The sequence below is a fragment of the Pezoporus occidentalis genome, unplaced genomic scaffold, assembly GCF_034315485.1.
Source record: "Pezoporus occidentalis ecotype Australia unplaced genomic scaffold, CSIRO_AGI_Poc_V1 ctg56, whole genome shotgun sequence".
Taxonomy (NCBI): domain Eukaryota; kingdom Metazoa; phylum Chordata; class Aves; order Psittaciformes; family Psittacidae; genus Pezoporus; species Pezoporus occidentalis.
In genome coordinates, this window is record NW_026915899.1 from 314,332 (window position 1) to 334,389 (window position 20,058).

Sequence of the window (20,058 nt, forward strand, 5' to 3'; positions counted from 1 at the left end):
TGTGCATCTGCCTCTGAAATGCAGAGCTTTATTCACAGGGTATTTCATTAAATAATAGTTATTGTTTCAAGATTCACCAACCTTCTCAATAAGTATTTAATTTTAATTAGTTTAATAAAAATGTGCAACTTTCCCATTAATTGAGGACTGATGAAAAGGAACTGCTATGTAACTAATAAAACCAAGATGTATAGAAAGTGAAACCTGGGAAAGAACACAATTTCCATATACAAATTATACAAATTCAGGATTAATTACTTCAGTTTTCACCATGGCTACTGAAATTCTCAACACCGACGGCCTTCTAGTAAATTGTGTCTTTTATATCATCCCTATGGATATATTTGGAAGTGAAATACACTACTCTGTTATTAAAATTAATCTTCCGGAAAGACAGACATGCAAGATACTGACCATCTAAAATTATATGTTAAAGCCATCTCAGTATCACATGCCATAGCAAGTTATTTTTTAACAGCCTCTTTACACTGGGTTTTCAGTCAAGCTAAACATTTGGTTCTTTTCCCTGGACAACCTTCTCAATTTATTAATTCCCAACAGCAAACCAGTATATCAAACTTTGGATTTTTTTACTGTAACATGCAAAATAGTGGAAGAGACACTGTTGTGATGTGTCAAGATAATAAAGTCTATCCTACTATTTTAAATAAATGTTTATTTAAAAGATGGGGAAGGAAAAGCTTACAAGAATACTTATTTTATCTGAGTGTGTCAGATTGGTGGTCACTCTTGTGATTAAACCAACTGCTATATTTGGTGCTTCCTTTTACCTCCATAAACTCCTGTCTTCCCTCAAAACATGGCTAAAGAAAGTCTTCTATGTTTTAGACAGGCTCTGATACATATTTGAGAATTACCAGCATTACACAGCTTCTCTTGACATTTCCTAGAAGCAAAATGGAAATTATGACCACTGTAAAGTCATACAGGGGAAAGGACGTAAATAGCCAGTGCCACACATCAGTGTTCTCAGATGCTGCTCAGATGGGTAAAATCTGCATGTCTACTCACATAAGTGAATGTCACTTTTGTGTCAGCAAGAGAATATGGCAGCAACACCTTTCAAGTAGGGCCACAGTGAAGAAATGGAAGAGTAACTCCCTCCAAGGGGGCAGAAAACCACTGCTTAGGCTGGGCAAGCACAGCCGCAGGAGACTGGAATTGCCAAAGACGTGAAACCTCAAGAACAAATCTTGATGGTGGGGGCATAAATAATAACAAAATATTGATTTATTCCTTCTCAAGAACTATTAGGTTGCCTCTTGCTTCCTCCTCCCATACTTTGTATGTCGTAATGAATCAGTCTTAGGCACTGGTAATAAGTTTCAAAAAGAAATAGTGGGAATATATGACAAAGCGAGAAGGTTGTCAGCTGTGAAAATCAACTGCTTAAACCAGGACAGTGGTGCTCCTCTATTAAACTGAATTTCCTGGTCACAAAAATTTCTACTAGTTTGTCTATTAATATTTTACGTATATATAAGGAATTATATACAATCTAGGTATCGGCTATTACACAGCCTATGCAATAAATTAATATGTAAATAAAAGATATTTGCACTCAAATAGTTGTTATAAAATTAGATATTCACGTGCCAACACATTCAAGAGACAACCAGCCATCTGTGTAAAAATTTCTAGGCTCATTTGCAGTTCATGTGCAGACAGATGAGATCTAGCAGGGCAGGTGAACTTGCACACAGCTGTGGATGTGGCTGTCACTGTCTGCATATAGAAGTGGCACTGACACTGGGCATAAACAAACCTAAAGTAGAATGAAAATTTTTGCCCCTAAAAAAAAATTAAGAAACCCTGCAAGGCAACTATAAAAGCAGTTATCACTCATACGCTACTAACCTAAATCCTACAAGCATTTCTGCAGAGCCTGCAATGCTGTGAATGTGCTCAAGTTCAAAAGACAACTTTTCCAGTTCATTTAAATACTTGCAAATGGATGTTTACACTCCACAGAAACAACAACACATATTCTGGTTTGCCTCTAAATACCAGCTGCTGTCAATCCAAGAGCAGAGAGAACACAATCAAAGTTACAATCCTTTTTACCACATTAATCCTCCTGCAACCCCTCAGCTGTCTCAGCACAGCCACTGCAGCAAGTGACAAGCAACATGTGACTTTTGGTGTCAAACAGTTTATGTATTAATGACTTGAATCTGGGAAGCAAGTTTAACACTCTCTCACTGAATTAACTGCACTTTCTAAAGAATCAATTTCAGATCAATATCTGTTATTTTTTCTAGTTAGTGGCAGGAGTGTGAAAGTCCAACGCTACGTATCGTCCGAATGTGCACTGCAAACCCTCCATCAGTAGCATTGCAAGCAATCTTAAAACTATTCCAGGAGATTCTCCACGTCCTATGGAAACATGGATGTAGTCCAACTTTCTCAGCCAAATCTGAATTGTTTGTAGATGTGAAGCCCTTATGTTGTTGGAGACTTAACAGTCCCTGAATCTCTGGAGCTTCTCTACCATGCCCTTGTACTCCATTTCTAATCCTCCTTCCTGCATCCTACACAACGCAACCCCCCACCTTTCCCCAGAAACCTCTGCTGCAGCTGCCAAAGTCCTCTAGGTCTGCCTTTGAATCTGTAATTCCACGGGATCCGCTCTGACGGGTCACCAGGGAATACTAGCAGCTGTTTTGCAGGAAACGCCACATCTCCTTCTAATCACAGGCAAAAAAAGCAAAGCAATAGAGAGGCAACATGAGCTTCAGAGCCACAAACACAGCGTGTGGGAAAAAGAGGCAAAACCACATTCTGAGTAGAAAGTCTCTTTGCGAGTTTTTGTCTCCACTCTCACACAAGATCAAGCACTCACTCAGCTCACAGCAAACCTTATTCACAACAGCTAATATGTTGCCATTAAAATACGCCAACCATACGTTTCCACATGGACTGTAATAGTTTTGTACCCAAGATGATTTTTATATGATCCTGAAATTGCAGTTATCTCTAACCTGGATTACAAAAAAACCCCATTTCTTAGTATATCTCATCTACATCCATTCTTACCCAACATGTGCTACACAAAATTGATCAAGTGAACAGTTTTTGCCCAGTCAGTGTCTTCTCCATCAGTGAGAAACAGAAGATCGCAAAGGGAAGAAGTCACAATACAGCTTGAGCATAGAGAAAGATAAGCCTTTGGTCTTTCAGTATTTTCTTGCAGGTAGTTGAAACAAAACAAGAAAAAAGTCCCTCCAACATTGTCAGAAGAGAGACACGAGAACTCTGTCAGCACCAGTCATTTTGAAACATTACTCTCATTTAGCACGATCTGACTTCCTGTATACAAGAGGCCTACAGCAAAAATCAATTTTAGGTTGACCCATGAATAACTCAGAGGCCCAATGCCATGTATTATAGCTTGGTGTTAAATTTGGTAAAAACAAATGCAGTAGAATGCTAAAACCCAGAAAGTTAATAAAGTTATTTGCTGTTAGTAAACATTTACAGAATAATAAAACTCCTTTTAAGCTTGTATTCATCACAACCCAGCAGTTCATAGCCCTTTTACTTAAAATAGCATAAAGTAACTGATCCAACTGCCCTTACCACAATATACATAGTGTTCATTATTCCCCATTTACAGTATTTAAGCAGATGGTAATGAAACTAAGTATCCGATCCACATAACAATTCTGTTTCAGTAACATATCCCAGTCTAGTCAATGAAGATGTTGCCTATGGTAACTCCATATACCACCTATGCACAAATTTCAGTTTTTCTATTTTCAGCATATCCTGAGGTGTTTTGTTGCACAGCCCTTCGTTAGGCAAAGTTGAGCAATGCATACTTACAATTCCAGTAAATAGCAAGTGAAACCTGCCACCTCGGACTGATCCCAGCTCACAGTTTGCAAATGTACTTGGCATTAATTCTGAGAAAACCAAAACAGCAAAAAAACCCACACATGCCCAAAAAGCGACAGCCAGTGACCAGAAAACTGAACAACTAGGCTGCTTGCAGAAATGTGTCAACCTGCAGCAACTGGCAGCTGGTTCATAACAAGAGTACATAAACACCTTGTAAGCACTTTCATTTTGCAGCCACAGTCTGAAAAAAAAACCCTAACAAACCATGGTACGTGAGGTTAAGCAAAAATAAACTTGGATTTGATGCAAGCAAACGACAGCCAGAGCAAAGGTTAACTTTACCAGCTTTTCTGACAAAACACTATTCCAAGTCCAGCTGAAAAAGTTTGGAAATAATATCTGCAAACCGTTCCACCCTTCTTGCGCTGCGCACTGGAAAGGAAACAGCACAGTTGGTTTCATTTTGATACTTCTTGTAAACTGACAAAGGAAATAAACTGCCAGCTCAAAGCCCCGGACTGATCTGCGGCATAAAACGCAGCTCAACAATCGCAAGCTTCATTCCAGGTCAAATGACATAATTGGGAAATTATCAAGTGCTAAAATAACCACTGTTCTGCTGGTGTTTGTTTACAATAAACACAAGCTTCGCTTCCTGACACAAACCCACTAAAACGATTCTCCATTTCACAAAGTCTACAAGTGAGTAGGATCAGCAAAATTATGTAAAACATCCTGCTAGAAGAAGAAATGTAAACTGAGCCACTTACAGAGAGGAGCAGGCTGCCAACTTAATCTGATTCTACGACGACTGTAAACATGTACTTTTGGAACGTGAAACTATTCACATTGCCACAAATGCCGTCAGAGAGAGGCAGCAGCGTGATTAGGTATTCTGCACACGGTAAAAAATCAGGCAGATGACCTGCTGCAGCAAATACCAGATCAGCGCTCGCACACACCAACTGTTTTGACTACAGGCACTTGCTAAGCACCAAGTTTCAGGTCCTACCAGTCGGACACCAGAACTGATCCTGTGCCAAGAACAACAAGCACTGAAAACGGCTGCAGGGTTTTTTACTTTCCTTTTTTTGCTTAAATAATTGTTGATACAACTCGAGTAGCTGCAGACATGAACCAAAGTGAAAAATTAAAAGCAGCAAAATCCCACAAGTGTATATTTAGAGCAAGACGCTGCATTTTTTCTTTCTGGATTCAGGAAAAAGGAGGAGGGTGTTTGTGTTTCACACAGTAGGATGAACCTGCTGTTTTCCTGAAAAATCTTTTATTTATGGGATAACTTGGCATTTGCCAGGGTAATTATAAGAGACAGGACAAATAATCCCTAGAATATCACTAAATTACACTTAAATGGCCAAACCTCTTAAAAATGACCAAATTCCACAAGAAGCCTCACACTCAGCATTTCCCAGAATATTTCCATTCCTCCTCAGTAGAAAGCATTAAGAAAAAAAAAAAGAAACAAGGTTCAAACAGAACTCCAGCACAGCAAAAAAACCTTGCTTCAAATAGTGCAAGTAATTACACTAAATATAACATGAAACTGCTGGGTACTTGTCTGCTTCTTTTACAAGGATTGTGAGATCTATAAAGAGGGAGCTTCAAGGTATCCCTGATGTATCAAAACAACAGGAAAATGATGGAGAGTGAATACCTTGCTCTGGTGACAATGTCAGTCTTCACAACACTGAGCTAGAAGACCTGGATTTAACACTGGTGTCAAGGCCCGTTTCTTCAGCTATAAATGGAGATATTAATGACTTAGAGTATTAACTTGATTTAAAAAAGAGTTGGAGATTTAAGAAGGAATTCATCACTTCCTGTAATGACACAATTCCAGACGTGTAATCGGCAATTGCCACCTGATGCACTGCTACAGCAGAAAAGCCTGACAATTTTCAGCTGTAAGTCATACATATTTCCCAGCTCTGCAATGCCAAAAATCCCTGGGCAAAAAAGAAGTAACAGAGCAGGTGGATCCCAGGTACACACTTAGAAGGACAGCCCCCACCAGCCTCCTGCACCAGTCCCTTGGCACTGGTCTTACTACTTGCTGACCAGTGGTAATGGTAGTTCCAGCATTTTTGCTGGTAGAGCAAGAAACGCATTTTCAGCCCAAACTCAGAGCAGGTTCATCAGGTGAAATGATAAAATACTTTTAGCAATCAAACAACAGTACTTGCCATAAATTACAATTCTGTGGGTGATTCTATGTGCGAAGAGAAACCTTTTATTCGGCTGTTTGTTAGAAGTAAGAAAAAAGTAACTTTACATTTAACACTAAAATACAACAAGATAAACACCACTTCAAACACAAATTTAAATGCAACTCACCTGTTCATTCCTCCAAACACCAAACTTAAATAATTTTACTCCAGACTGTTTCAAACAGAATTTAGTATTGTCATCCTCTCATGCTTTGTACTGTGTCACAGACCTGTTTCCTCAGGCCCCAGGCAGCTCTTTCATATTCAAGGTCATCTGATGACATGTATTTTAATTTACTCACTTATCAGTAAAATATTTCACTGTATCTCTAGTTCCACCTTTAATGATACTTACAAAACAGTAACAAAAAAAGTAATTTATGTACATTGTTGTTTTCGGAACCCATTGGATGTTTCCCCTCATCTATCATACAACTATTACAGAAAACTGATACTTCTTCAGTGCTTTACTTAATCCAAAGAGATATAATGGCATTTCTTTGTACAGAAAAGAAAAGATAAGCCATGGAAGAGGGAGATGGGACTACTGAGGTGTTTGGCAAAAACAATGCTGTACTGCGACGCTGGGAAAAGAGGCTATCTTTTTTAGGAGACTTATGTTCCTGATCTGGTTTTGTGCATAATAGCATGTCAGATTTTATTCAATATCAAGATAACACATCACCAGCTCATTTTATCATTCCTTAGAAGAAACTTGTACAAACTCAGTAACTTTGCTGATATTAGCCCAGAATAGCAGCTTTGCAGGACTTGAATACAATCTATTGTTCAAACCTTCTGGCTTTTTCGGCTCTAACTATTATTTGGGATTCAAAACCAGCATCTGGTGAAACAATGTATTCCTTAACAAGCGGCTTTCTAATCAGAAAAACAATGAAGTATGTTTTTGTAAAAATCCATGGGTTTGATCCCTGAGTTTGTTCCATCTCTGCTACCACGTGCTTCCCTGCTCCTAAGCAACATGTTTCATCCCGCATCCATGTCCATTGCACCACCACAAAAGAGATAGGATAAGCTCCGTCTATAGGTACATGTGTGACAATTGTCAGCACAAGCATGCTACTGCCACATGAGATACTGCTCTCTGGGACACGCTAACTAAGGTGTTCTCTTCACAGTTGTTATTTTTCACAAAATTGCTGAAACTTCATATTTTGGAGCAAACTCTGCAAAGAATTAAAAATTCTTTGTCAAAAGTGGCATAATCACATAAGACTTATTTTATCATCATTATTACTACTACTATCATTATTACAATAGGAAACTCAAAATTTATATATGATTTTTTTTACTTGCTTTTCTGTGTTTGCCACTCCCCATGGATATTCCCAGGCATCAAATTAATCCCCTTGGAATACTCTGACATATTTTGATCTGTCCAACTAAGGACATGGTTTTATTCTGAAAATTGAATGAGCTTGTAGTTACATTTTAGTTTGCTTTATCAAACCCTGTTGCATAAGCAGCATAACTGTCAGTGCAGACTATTTCCTCATTCTAGATGTTATAGATAAATCAGCACACACATCTTTCAGGCACACTATTTGTCATAGGTAATAATAAAATCTATTCTTTAGAATGCTTCAGAATGCCCCTAACACACAGCCTCCAAAATGAATGTGCAAAATAATTTTTGAAGAGGTCACTTGCTCATGTTTCCTTCACTACACACAACAGCCTTTACAAACAAGAAACCAAATTCTCAGCCTTGTACAGAACAAAATTGAACAGACAACACCAAATGACATACCCAAATACAAAAGTGAGTTTGCAGGGCATTTTTTATGTGTTCCTCTCCCTTAAAAATCTATTGAATTCTATATTTATATGCAACTTAAGATCTAAAAAGTCACTTTCTACTTTAGCTTGCATCATTTATGACTTCTAACAGTGCAAATTAAAGAAACTCTGACCTACCCGTGCACTAATGAAATATATGTGAATCAGTCTCTGAGAGTCCAAGTGACAACTACTTCACATTCTGCCTCTGAATGTGCCTCTTAACCATTCTTTACTGCAATGAACTTCATGTATTACAAATTACTTGGTTTGGATAAACCATTTACCTGTTCATAATACAAACAGCTTTCCCATCATTGCCCTGAATGGGAGAGTGTGCTGTAAATCTACAATTTCGAATGTCTGTTCTACCTATATAGAAGATTTCTTTCAAATGGGCCTTTATTAATTTTTTTTCAAGGCACTATATAATCAATAACAAATCAAGGCTTCCAAAATTTGTTGAAGCATGGCCAGTATTTCAGATGGTTTGTGAAGAAAGGTATTTTCCAAGGCCACACAGCAATTAGAGGGTGGACCTGATTTTAAGGGATTCCAAGTTTACTCACCCACTCATGTTGCCTCTGTCATGTACTACTGGGGCAGGAATGGCACAGGAGAAAGAGACAGATGATTTCCATTACAACTACCTACCAAGGTGCATGAGCTACATGATGTGGCACAGCTGTACAATTCAGCTTTCCCTCCTACCGCTTCCGATGCCTTGAACCAGCTGTCATGCAGTGCAGGTGATTCCAACTTCCTATGCATCCTCTCAGAAGCACACACATGCTGTGTTTTAGAAAAACTTTAAGGAAAAACATAAGCACGTAAACACTCACCAGCTGAAGACTCGGGATATTCTTCCTATGAGGCATTCTAATTACGTTCTATAATTACTTACATAAGCTCATTGGAGGAAAAAAAATCACTTCTCATTAAAACAAGGCATAGCTTAACTCAGAACAATTCTTGTGAGTTTTAACATGTACAGTAAGCAAACAAACCAAGATCATTAGAAGTCCAACTTGCAAGCAAGTCCCTACAAAGGAATCAGTTTTACCTGAAGACATTTAACTCTGAGCTCTCTCCTTCAACAGGAGGTTTCTGAGAATAAACATGAAACAAACATCTTTCCAAGGTATCAATGTTTGACATGTATCAGTTGGTTTTGATTTAAGCCACCTGAGTCACTTGGAGCATAGGTAAAATATTAGGATGATTATTTCCTACCAGGCTTGGCTGGTATTTTATAGTGCTAGAACCTGGTTTCATCCATGCTTGGTGTAACATGTCACTTCAGGTGGGAAGAATGAAAAGTACATCTGTTCGTTAAGACATGAGAATAGCCTTTGGTCAGCCAAGAAATGATTACAGGGGGAATAAGCTTGGAAGCTGACAGAAAGAAGAGAAAACAATTTTAAGACAAGGATTTCAAAGTGGGCTATTTATAGAGTCAACACTCAATTATCCATGGTCAGATTATCTGTACCAGAGATGCAGAAACTAATCAGCTACAGCTGGACTCATTAGCCTAGGTGCAGCTCAGTGCAAATGTTCCTATACTTCTAGGGACAGCATGGGTCCAGAAAACATGCAACAACTTTTTTTCAGCATAAGACTGAAGTCCTTTTTTTATCTAAAGTGAAGCTTGTCTCCATATGGCATTTCCAAAAGCAAGAGCATTGGGGAACACGGCGAAGACCCCAGGTAAAGCCACCACACCTTGCAGCGTTACCTCCGTGGTCTGGGTCCCAAGAGTTTTACGAACTGAAGGGTAGTGTCAAGGCTGAGCTGGCTGCATGCACTCCTGCTATGCTGTGTCAGGGCTGTGCCCTCTGCCTGGGTGCTGGGGAGCTGAGCGCAGACAAGCACAGGATACTTGTGACAAAGCAAGAGCCAGGCACCAGCCAGCAGGGCAAACACTGTTAAACCCAAATACAGCTGGGATGGCCTCTATACAGAGGGACTGAGCTGTGAAATCACTTGAGATTATGATTAACAGTTAAGTCATTTAAACCAGACATTCTAAATAAGGGAAAATTTAAAACTCTAGTGTTTTCCTAACTCTAAGAAAAACACAGCAACAGACAATACCAATTAAGCTTGAAGCTGTTTTCCTGGCTACAATGCCGAAAAGTGTAATTGTCAGTGAAATAAAAAGGTAGATAGGGAAGGAAACAGAAAAAAATCTAACCTTGTATTTCCTACCTGCCAATTGCTGCCTCTGAATCAGACTATCTGTGTTCATGCTCAAGGGCTGAAACCTTTCTCCATCTGTCAGGAGACAGCAAACTCCAGAAGGCACTTTATGCTGTTTAGACTCTTCTGGAAGTTGTCTCTCCTTATCAAATTGATGATGTTCTAAGTTGAAAGAAATCCTAGTGTTTAGAGGTAACAAGAGATACTCCTAAATTGGAGGAGTCTGAGATTCAGTTTATTCTTTTTCCAGCAATTGGAGTCACTTGACCAAAGAGGCAGGGAAAGGACAACAAGCAGGATACTGGCATGAAAAGTCTCAGCTATAATCAGCTGACTCCAGCTTGATTACAGAGGAGGCACTAAACTCTGGATTTGGCAAATGGATCACAGAGCAAGTTTTTTTCTAAAGCTTTTTGCTGAGTCTGCCAACTGGTAGCTAGACAGTACAGCAGATTCAACCAGCAATGGCTAACAAGCGAACCAAAACCAGCCATGCCTCAGCTATCACCCCTGGGATTTGCTTACTGTATCTAAATACTGAGAAAAAAGTTTGTTTACACTGAAGAACACAATGTGTAGCAGAGAATTGCTCGAGTAGTTTCAGATGATATCAAGAAACAGAGGGTCACAGACAGTAGGATGGGGTAGAGGAAGAGATCCCCTATCCCCACTAGAACATCACTGTAATGCTTGAGGAAATCTGCAGGTCCTACGTCTGCAAGTTATTACGCCTCCTTTCCTTCTCTCTAGTCGTGAATGCATTGAATTTCCAGGTTGCTTAAGGTCTGAAAAACAAGTAATCTGAGAAAAACAATAGTTCAAAACCAGAATTCACCATGCTAGGTATTACTTATCAGACCATTCTGGCAGTTTTAGTTATTATTTCTCCTTATATTTCAGATCCCTAAATACCTATTGCCTAAGAGGTGACAGCAGTGGAAATTACAGAAGGTTTATTGTCTTTCTTTGCCATTTTACCTTAGGACATGAAGTTTATTCTCAGTAGTAGGAACTAATACATTTTGGAAGGTGTAACATTCAGTGAACAAAAATGGAAAACATGTCCTCTGCTGTACAGTATTTGCAGGTCTCATGTACAGTATTTATCTTGGATTACATACTAATGAGGACAGCAGCACAAGCACAGGAAGAGAAAGGACTTTATTTACTGTAAACAACTGGGAGCAGAGACTGTTGAACATTCAACAATTCGCACCAACAGAAAGTTTAAGTTTTCATCTCTTATTTGCTGTAACAAGATTAGGCCAGCACTCCTCTCCTTTTCCCCTAAGCCCTATCAAACTAGGAAAGGCCATAAATACAAAACCACTGCACTAGCTCGCTGCCCTGCTGCCCTGCTGAAACTCTCAAGTTTTAAGGAAAGACACCCACGATATTTTCCCTTCCTGGGGGGCTACTGCACAGCAAATTTCAGCCTGTAACTTCCAGGTAGATTGGCTGCCTATCTGTCAAGCACATACACGCAAACCACACTTACATAAACTTTCTGCTCCATTACTGCTCCCCCCACCCCAAGATATCAGTTCTAGCCAGGAACTTGATTAGCAACAGACTGTGAAACACTTCAGAGGTAGCACTTACAAAAGGACAGTGAAATTTTATGGCCTGAAGGCTCCAAAGCAGCGTGGTGGCACTGGGCCTTGTGCGTATGGCTGCAGTCATACTGTGGATCAAACAGAGATGCAATTTCTATTTCTGCTCCGCCTCCCTTTCAAAACATTCCTGGCTCATCTCTGGCGTCAGGCTGGCATTAATCCATGTCTGAATGAGGGTGTATGAACAGGGACCACGAAGACTGTGTAACAACCTTGAGTCTTTCAGCAAGTGCTTCCTAGAAGAGGCTGCTCTCGTCCTGCAAGCACAGTGTGTATTACTGTTCCCAAAGTAGCCACATAGATTCAGTGTATTCAAAGAGGCTTGCTGAACCTGCTTTCACAAGCAATCTTGATTCACCCTGTCCCAGAGACCTCTCTCTTTTTAGTGTTTTTATGCCAATTTACCAGTCACAAATTTTATTCTGGTTAACTGCAAAATTATTAAATACTGTAGTGATACGGACTAATTTTGTATGACTTCTGCCTTCCTCTTCATAATTACGTGTCAAAATCTGTTACATAGTGAGTTTAGAACAAGTTATTCTATCCTGGTTTTGTACTTTTAGTAAATATAAAGAAATGCTGGTCAGACACCCCAGGACATTTCTAGCTTTACAGAAATGAGATCATTTAACAGCCACAGTATTTCACAGACTTAGACAGATACAGCCTCTATCAGATAATACTGGTTTCAGGTAAACAAGTAGCTTTTCTCCCACCCCTGAAAACTCTAATGCAGTTTTGTAGTGTCACATAGACATCATAATTATAACCATTAAAAAAATAAAGTAATGGACATACAGGACTTTAAATTTTTCTCCTTCTAAGTGCATTAGTACAAATAGAAGGAGGTTGTAATCCATGCACACAGCAAGTAATTCAGCTGTAATTCATACTACAGCACAGCAGAGGTAAAGCAGTAATACCGACATTAAACCTGATACTATAAAGCTTGCAGGTAATCCCTCTCTTTCCAAGAACTGCACACTGAGAGAAATCAGATATATTTAAAGCATAATTCAGTATCATGAAAGTACTCACTTCCTTTAAATTTAAACTTGCACATCTAGAACTGTATCAAAGTTCCAAAAGCAAACACTCAGCAACTGACTTGTTCTTTCTTTAAAAAGCTCTATGGAGTATGTATAAAAGGGACCTTAAAAAAGTTGACAGCTGCTAATTCAAGAGTCAGCAGTTTCCCATTACAGTGGCACATTCTATTTAAATTGCTTTGGTACCAATGTCATGTTATTAATTGAATTAAAAAAGAAACACCTCTATGAATTACATATTTCTAAGACATTACCTATTACCAATGTAATCACGCACAGTTTGCACTACCACATTGTCACATGTGAAAGACATGTGGCAGAGTAAAACACAGAACATACAAATACACACTATGCATAAGGGAGAAATCACAGTAACTTTACATGTCTAGCTAAGTTTCTAGTTACCTGCCCCTGTTTTTCTTTGACCTTTCTGAAGCAGCTGCAAGTGGAGCTTAGTGTCTGCTCACAAGTTAAAAATCTCTGCAGCAATCTGTGCAGATAAAAATAAAAATCACAGACTATATTAGACTCCAAGACTGTAAGCAACATGAGCAATCGTATTTGTACAACAGCATGCTGATATAGCTGGGAAAAAAGCATATTCATACTGCAGATAAGAAAGGGTCAAAGTTCTGGTTGTGCTTGAAGTTTCAGTATTGGCACTTCCCGTTCTGAGTCCAAAATACACTTAATTAAATCTATTTTGTCCTTCCATGCTAAAGTAATGAACTGCTATTCCCCCCCCCCCATGTATCTGCTTCTGATTTGCTCACTTACAATCTTATAAACCATAAGGCCAGTTTTAAAAGGTCTCCAGTCCACAGGAGGCATTGCCATGTTTAGCCACACAGCCCAGACCCGCACTCAGCCTTGCTGCAGAAAGCTCAGCTCAGGAGGAACCTCCCAGCGTGGGGCAGCAGTTGCAAAGGTACCCTTGTACCCTTTAATATCTCGGTGAGTTTGTAAACTGTAAGCTGCTGACAGCCCTTGGATAAGTGTCATTTTTCCATCAGCAGTCAGCTAGCTGAGGGATGCTTTAACATACAGAGCTGACATTACACAGGTATCTAAAAACATGGATGTTTCTCTCCAGCAACAGCTGTATGCTATAAGGCCGTGTAGCTCCTACAGCATGCTTATCATGCTGCTTGTCCTCAGAGGCATCAAACCAACTTGGGGTCTTCAGTGACCCAGACTCACATTCAGACTCCAGTGCAAAACCCAATCAGCAGCAGCTGCCCCTGTGTGCTGACAAGTTCACCCATGGGCACTCCAGAGCCCACCCCTGGCAGAGGCTGCTGGCTGGCTAGCAGGGTCAGTGGCACTGAAGCTGCTGGGAGAGGAGGATTGGTATGGGAGCTGCTGTCCGGGCACACCGGCAGTGGCGAGCAGCGCTCTGTAAACAGCAGACACATCTACTGACGCATGCTCCCAGGGGCACTCATCTGTCTTTTTTCTACCCTCCCTATTCAATGCAATGAGCAGGAAAAGCCCAAACAGCAAAAAGCTCATGGTTGGCAGTGTAAATGCAGAAATTTCGATTGTGAAAACCCCGTTTCATTAACCACTTGATTCTTCTCCTGAGAAGTTGGCAGATTTCTAACGTAGTTTAGGAAGGCCTACAGAAAGCAAGTCCTTCAAGCAGACAAGGAGCCAGCAGTACCACAGCTTCACCCACCTCCAGTAATGTTACATGCCCTGTCCTTCTCTTTCAGACTCTAGCACTTACTGAGCCACACGGAATACACAGTAACCAGTAATCAAAAATTAATCTTCTGGGGACTAATTGTCTTTGATTTTTATACAGCAGTGTCCAAGTGGACCCAGAATTAAGATCCTGTTACAGTCAGCTGCTGGAGAAACACATAAGTTCTTTATCACCTATTTTTCATCTTACAAGTACTCCGTACTCAAGTACAGATATCAGACCCATGGTGTCACGACCCAAAATAAAAAGCTACATCAACAAGTGGAGCTTTTGCTGCGGCACAGCGCTGTGTGTTAAAGCATCCCTCAGCCAAACCCTCAGCTAGCTGACTGCTGCTAGAAACAGCAGCTTCCCCGTTAACCAGAAATACTTCCTTCGTTATCATTCTCAATATTTGGAATGGGAGTATTTTTAATGCTTACCCAATGCCATTACAAGTAATTTGTTTCAACCATATTTAAGGTAGCAGCCCCATACCTCTCCCCACATACATGCAACTCCTCTTGCAGCCTAGCTGTGGCTTGTCCACTAAAAGCAGCCAAGCCACCAAGTTGCAGCAGACCAGCATGGGACCCTAGTTTAAATGCAAATTTATTCTCACAGCTGTGTCCAATATGAAACACACTGACAAATGCAAGCTTACATTGTAAGATACTTACAAATGTTTTAGGATTAAATGCTACATATTTGCACACATGCATGGAGTGACGTTCCCCAGGAAATGAAGATGGAAGATTTTCTCTGGAGTACTGCATTCCCCAGCTGCGCACCCTCCCTGGCTCTGCAGGGATCCCAGTGGGGCAGGACTGGGAATGGCCCCAATTTATTCAAGCTTGTTTCTTAATCACAGAATCCTCTGCCTGAGGCCTTGGAAGAAGATAGAATGTGGCTGGGAGTGAGGAAACAGAGAACCAGCAATCCTGGAGATTAGTTAGGGTAAGGAAGCTCTTCAGTAGGCACTGTGCGTTCCTTCCAGACCGGCTTCAACAGGACAGAAGAACTGGATTCAAGACACCCTGACCCAAAATTGAGCCCAGAAACTTAGCCAACAGATCTTTGAAGGTACCTGACTGTTGGTTTGTAGGGTTTCTCTACTTTAATTTGAACATGGGGATAGAATTAAAAATAAAACAGGTTGTACGTCTGGGACATGCGCCTACCTAAGCAAAATAATCCTGAATGCTTCTGGGATTTGTGTGTAGGAAGGCAGTCCCTGCAGGTATACATGCCTCACAGAAAAGATAATCACTGAAAACAAGGAGTAATGAAACAAAATAAAATACGGAAGCAGAAATACGCAGAACAGAAGAGAAACAAGTAACTGGTATAGAAATAATAGGTAGGTAGTATCAAAATGTAAATAAATAATAAGAATGAAGTTTAAAAATTACAGAAAAAAAATAGGCTTATAAAAAGGTTCAGCAAAGCTGAGGAATAGAAGGCTGAAAGAAACTATAGTTCGTGTGGTATAGCCCCATCATTTTGTGGCTAGGATGTTACCCACTGCTAAGACCTATTCATACATCTCAGGTTTGTGCCTGTGGAGCAGCTGTCAAAGCATGCTGTAACACATAATCCGGGGATCCACAGGACTGCAAGGCTGCTGCAAAGTGAGTGGTGATTGCTACCTCACGTGAGCGTGTGATAAAAGCCGTATCACAGGTTTTGCATGGCCAGTAAGTCATTGCGTGGTTCTAAATGTTTAAATTATAACACAGGTTGGGCTAAGGAAGGGTTAACTTCCACACAGACATACATCAGAATAAGGGGGTAAAAGGAAAGAATGCATGGTAATCCTGCAAAAGTCTAGCAGAATTAAATTCAAAATAATTAGTAATTGAAAATAAAACCCATCTTCTGAAAAGCAAAGCTAACGTTAGCTTTTGTTTAAGACACAGTCAGGATGTTGACAGCTTTCTGTATCTTAGTATTAGGCATCTTAAGTGATCCATCAATAGACTGCCTGAACCAAATGTTTCAGGAAGTGATAACCAATGCTTTCATTTTCAGTCTAAAAAGGAGAATTTATCAACAACATCAAGACGCTTTAAATATAAAAGGGCTCCTACAGTTGAGATGAAGACCAGAAACATTTACTTCATAAAATAACTTCTTTTAAATAGTCTTCCTTGTACAACGTGGCACTAACAGGGACAGTCTGTGCTGACGACAGACAAGTTCTGCACTCAGAGGATATATTGCACAGTAAATAATTATTTTCTAACTCTAGAATCTTAATACAGAAGTTTCAGCTACAGAACCCACAATATGTAAAAGGCTGAGAACAAAACAAGCCAACAGTTACAACTACAAATGATCATAGGGAATACATGGGAGGGGGAAGGAATTCATTTTTTTTAAAGTATCACTCTCTTTGCTCATGTCCTTTAATTAAGGGACTAAAGAAATAAAGAGCAACTATGAGTGATTCCTCTGTAACCTGCTTCTTTTCAGCCTATAAATGTGCATCTGGTAATAGCAGTACTACATAAAAAACATTAAAGAGACTCCTATTTACCAATGTCTGGATATAGACATTAACTTGCCTGATGTCAGCACGAAGTTAGGATAGCAAGAGTGTTCTTGAAAACAAAACATCTAATCTCTGTAGTTAGTTTTGGACTGATGGAGCTGGACTTGTCCCTATTGAAAAAAACCCAAAAGTGATATGGCCCGCTGCACTTTACAGTAACTTTTTTGTGCTGTGTGTCAGAAGAATATTCCCATAGAATTTTCAATAGGAGTCCCCAGATTTAAATATTAAGTGCTTTCCTGATGGACACTGGCACAACCAGACAGCTTGACATTCAAGCTACTTGAGCCTGGGAACATTTCTTAGTACCCAGTACACGGAGACCGCCTAGTCTGGAATGTGTTCTGGGACGGAAACTTAAAAATGCAGAAGCAAGAGTCTAATCTGCTGGGAGTATCCATGCTTCTTGCTACCGCTAAGCGGGCCTAAAATAGTGCCAAAATTAATTTTGTTTCCTCATACTGCTAGGTAGGTCAACATACAGGGTTGTTTGTTTTTTTTTTCCCCACCCCTAGAAACAAGGCTACAGCTTCAGCAATTCAGCACCAGCAACAACAGAACAGTCTTCAGGCAAAAAACTTAACATGTCAGAGAAACCAAACTCCAGCATATATATTTGAGTGACAGCTGTATATGAAGTGTTTCAAATTTTTCTGTAATTGTATATCAATCTCACTCTGAGCTCCAAATTGGATTTCTTGTGTTTCAGTGCCATGGATATTTCAGCACCAAGAGACAGAAAAGGGGTGTTAGAGAAGTGCAAGTCAGAGCACTTGGGAAAGCCAACACTACTGATTTCGCTGGCAGAGGTGATTTCAGAAATATCTCTAAAACTCTAGGTGACTGTTTCTACAGATGGCTGGTAAAAACTACCAACAGGTATCTTATCTAAACCATATTTAGCAGAAAAGAGGAGTGGTGACCCAGATTTCTATGAACTCCAAATATCCTAACTCAACTCCAACAGTGCAAGCATCTGATCCATTTTCAGAAGCACACTCTAAGAAGCTGGGTTTGTGGCCTATAAAAAACTTCCACTACTCTTAAAGCATCATAGACCTTTATAAACAAATCAAACAATTGTTGTACTAACAAGTGGTGCTTGACAGGCACTCAGTTACGCTTACGATGCCCTATAGATCAGACTGATGCCTCAGTGCTCTCAGACTTTCACAGCAGCTCCTCCAGAAAAAGGCCATGGCATTCTGGCTTCTTGCTCAACATCTTGGAAATGGAAAGTAATGAACACAGGTTTAACTGAGTAGTGCTTTAGCGCTGCCCAGCTCTCTCCTAAAACTGTAAATTAGACTATTATTTCTGGGAAAGCCTAGAAGGCCTGGGATACATCCCTACCCCAAGATACTCCTGCTTGCCCAATTCATGCATCTGAGATTTGTCCCTGTTTCAGGCATGGGGACAATTACTCCAATCCCTTTCACTTAATTGCAGTCAGTCCTTGCATGAGGTTTGCCCATCCTTTCCATATGGAGATGTATGATAAACACAGTTCTCTCTCCTTCTTCATCAGGCCAAGCTAGTGTTGGCCATTTAGATGTCAACATGCATACAAGTGACATTTTAAAACTGGTTTCAAATACTGCAACAGCATAAGAAAAGACAACCTGCCATCTGCTTTCTTAGGGAAAAAGTCATCTTTTGAGAAAGTGCTTATTTAATGTCTAATACAGGATTTCTCTTGGTCATGATTCTTAGGGGTTCCTTAGAGGTGAGTTTCTCTTATTAAAATACTGAGGCAACAAACAATGACATTTTGTTTCCATTTTGAGTTGAACAGTTTTCTTACTGTAAAACTTCTGAACTATCTAGGTCAGTTGAAGTAGCAAGCAATGACCACACTGTCTTTCCAAAATGTAGCTAGAATTAATATTGTACAATCACATAAACCCCAGTCCTTTCTTTCAATTGCTTATAAATGATGATGTCAAATGCTTGGGCACCTCACCAGTGCCATGGAGTTCAGCAGTACTGCTACAGGTGCAGTATCCTGCTTACCTGCTTCTAGGATAATGGATTAAACTAACCAACAAGGAATAACCATTCCTCCTCCAACATTTAAACCTGCAATTGTTCAAGCAAGCTCATGGAGAGCTTCAGTACTTCTCTCATGCAACTTTTTCCACTGCTTTAGGGCTCCGAAGCTTTTGAATATCTTTAAAGAATATTTATATGTTAAATGATACATAAAGAGCTAACGAACGCAAAGTAAAATACCCAAAACAGTGTTTATCTTTCAATGCTGTATATTGTAGCGGTTTCCTAAGTTTATTACTTTTGTCCTCACACTCATATAGCTTCCTTAAGGTGTTACATGGAAAAGGCATCAAATGTGTCCTTTAACAACTTAGAGCAAACAGGAGAAAATTTGTTGCTTGATGTGTGCAGTGCCACATATATCTTCACAAGCACAATATAACCTTTCTTAGCTGTGCAATTCCACAATCCCTTGTCCTAGTTACTATCTCTTACTGACTTAATTCAACTAATAATAAAGGGTTTATTTCAATTAGCCTCTTAGTCTGGCATTGAAATCAGTGATTTAGATTTAAGTTAAATTCACATGATTTCCACATCCTGTGGGTACGCACGTTTTGACAGTACTGCAAGAATGTACTGTGAGTTACACAGAAGTTGATTGAAACCATCAAACCAGTATTTAACTGCTTGCTGACATGTATATCAACATTGGCTTACAAATAATAGTCCAGAGTGGATTTATCTGAGCATACAAAAGTACACTCAGGAAACACATTTTTAAGTCACCTGCATGCATGGGAGGAATACAGGTTTTATTATTACATTTTTAATTCCTGAATCACACATCATAGCTTTTTTCCATTATTTGACTTGCAACGTAACATCTGTGCAGTCTCATTAAATACATTTGCTCATATCATGTGCAATAAAAGCAATCCATAACTAAAACTCACACAGTTTTTGCAGAAACTTGTATTCAACCTATCTCTTCCCTCCTGAATTCAGTGCTGCAGAAGGCAGCTGGATATGCATTCCAGCAGCCCTCACCATTGTGTCCCCAGTT

The 20,058-nt window shown here is 39.7% G+C and overlaps 1 protein-coding gene across 5 annotated transcripts in view; it reads right to left on the reverse strand.

The window, feature by feature from the left end:
• Positions 1 to 20,058, reverse strand: part of ATXN7L1 (ataxin 7 like 1) — a 113,363-nt gene that overhangs the window by 33,847 nt on the left and 59,458 nt on the right. The window contains exons 1-2 of one of the 5 annotated variants that reach the window (XM_062638255.1): positions 4,632 to 4,743; positions 4,204 to 4,293 (exon numbers count right to left, since the gene is read on the reverse strand). The exons of 2 other annotated variants lie outside the window; for them this stretch is intronic. The gene's annotated coding sequence lies outside the window, so the exon portion shown is untranslated. Of the gene's footprint in view, positions 1 to 4,203; positions 4,343 to 4,631; positions 4,776 to 20,058 lie in introns of those variants that run through there. 2 more of the 5 variants (XM_062638254.1, XM_062638253.1) reach the window with 2 other exon arrangements.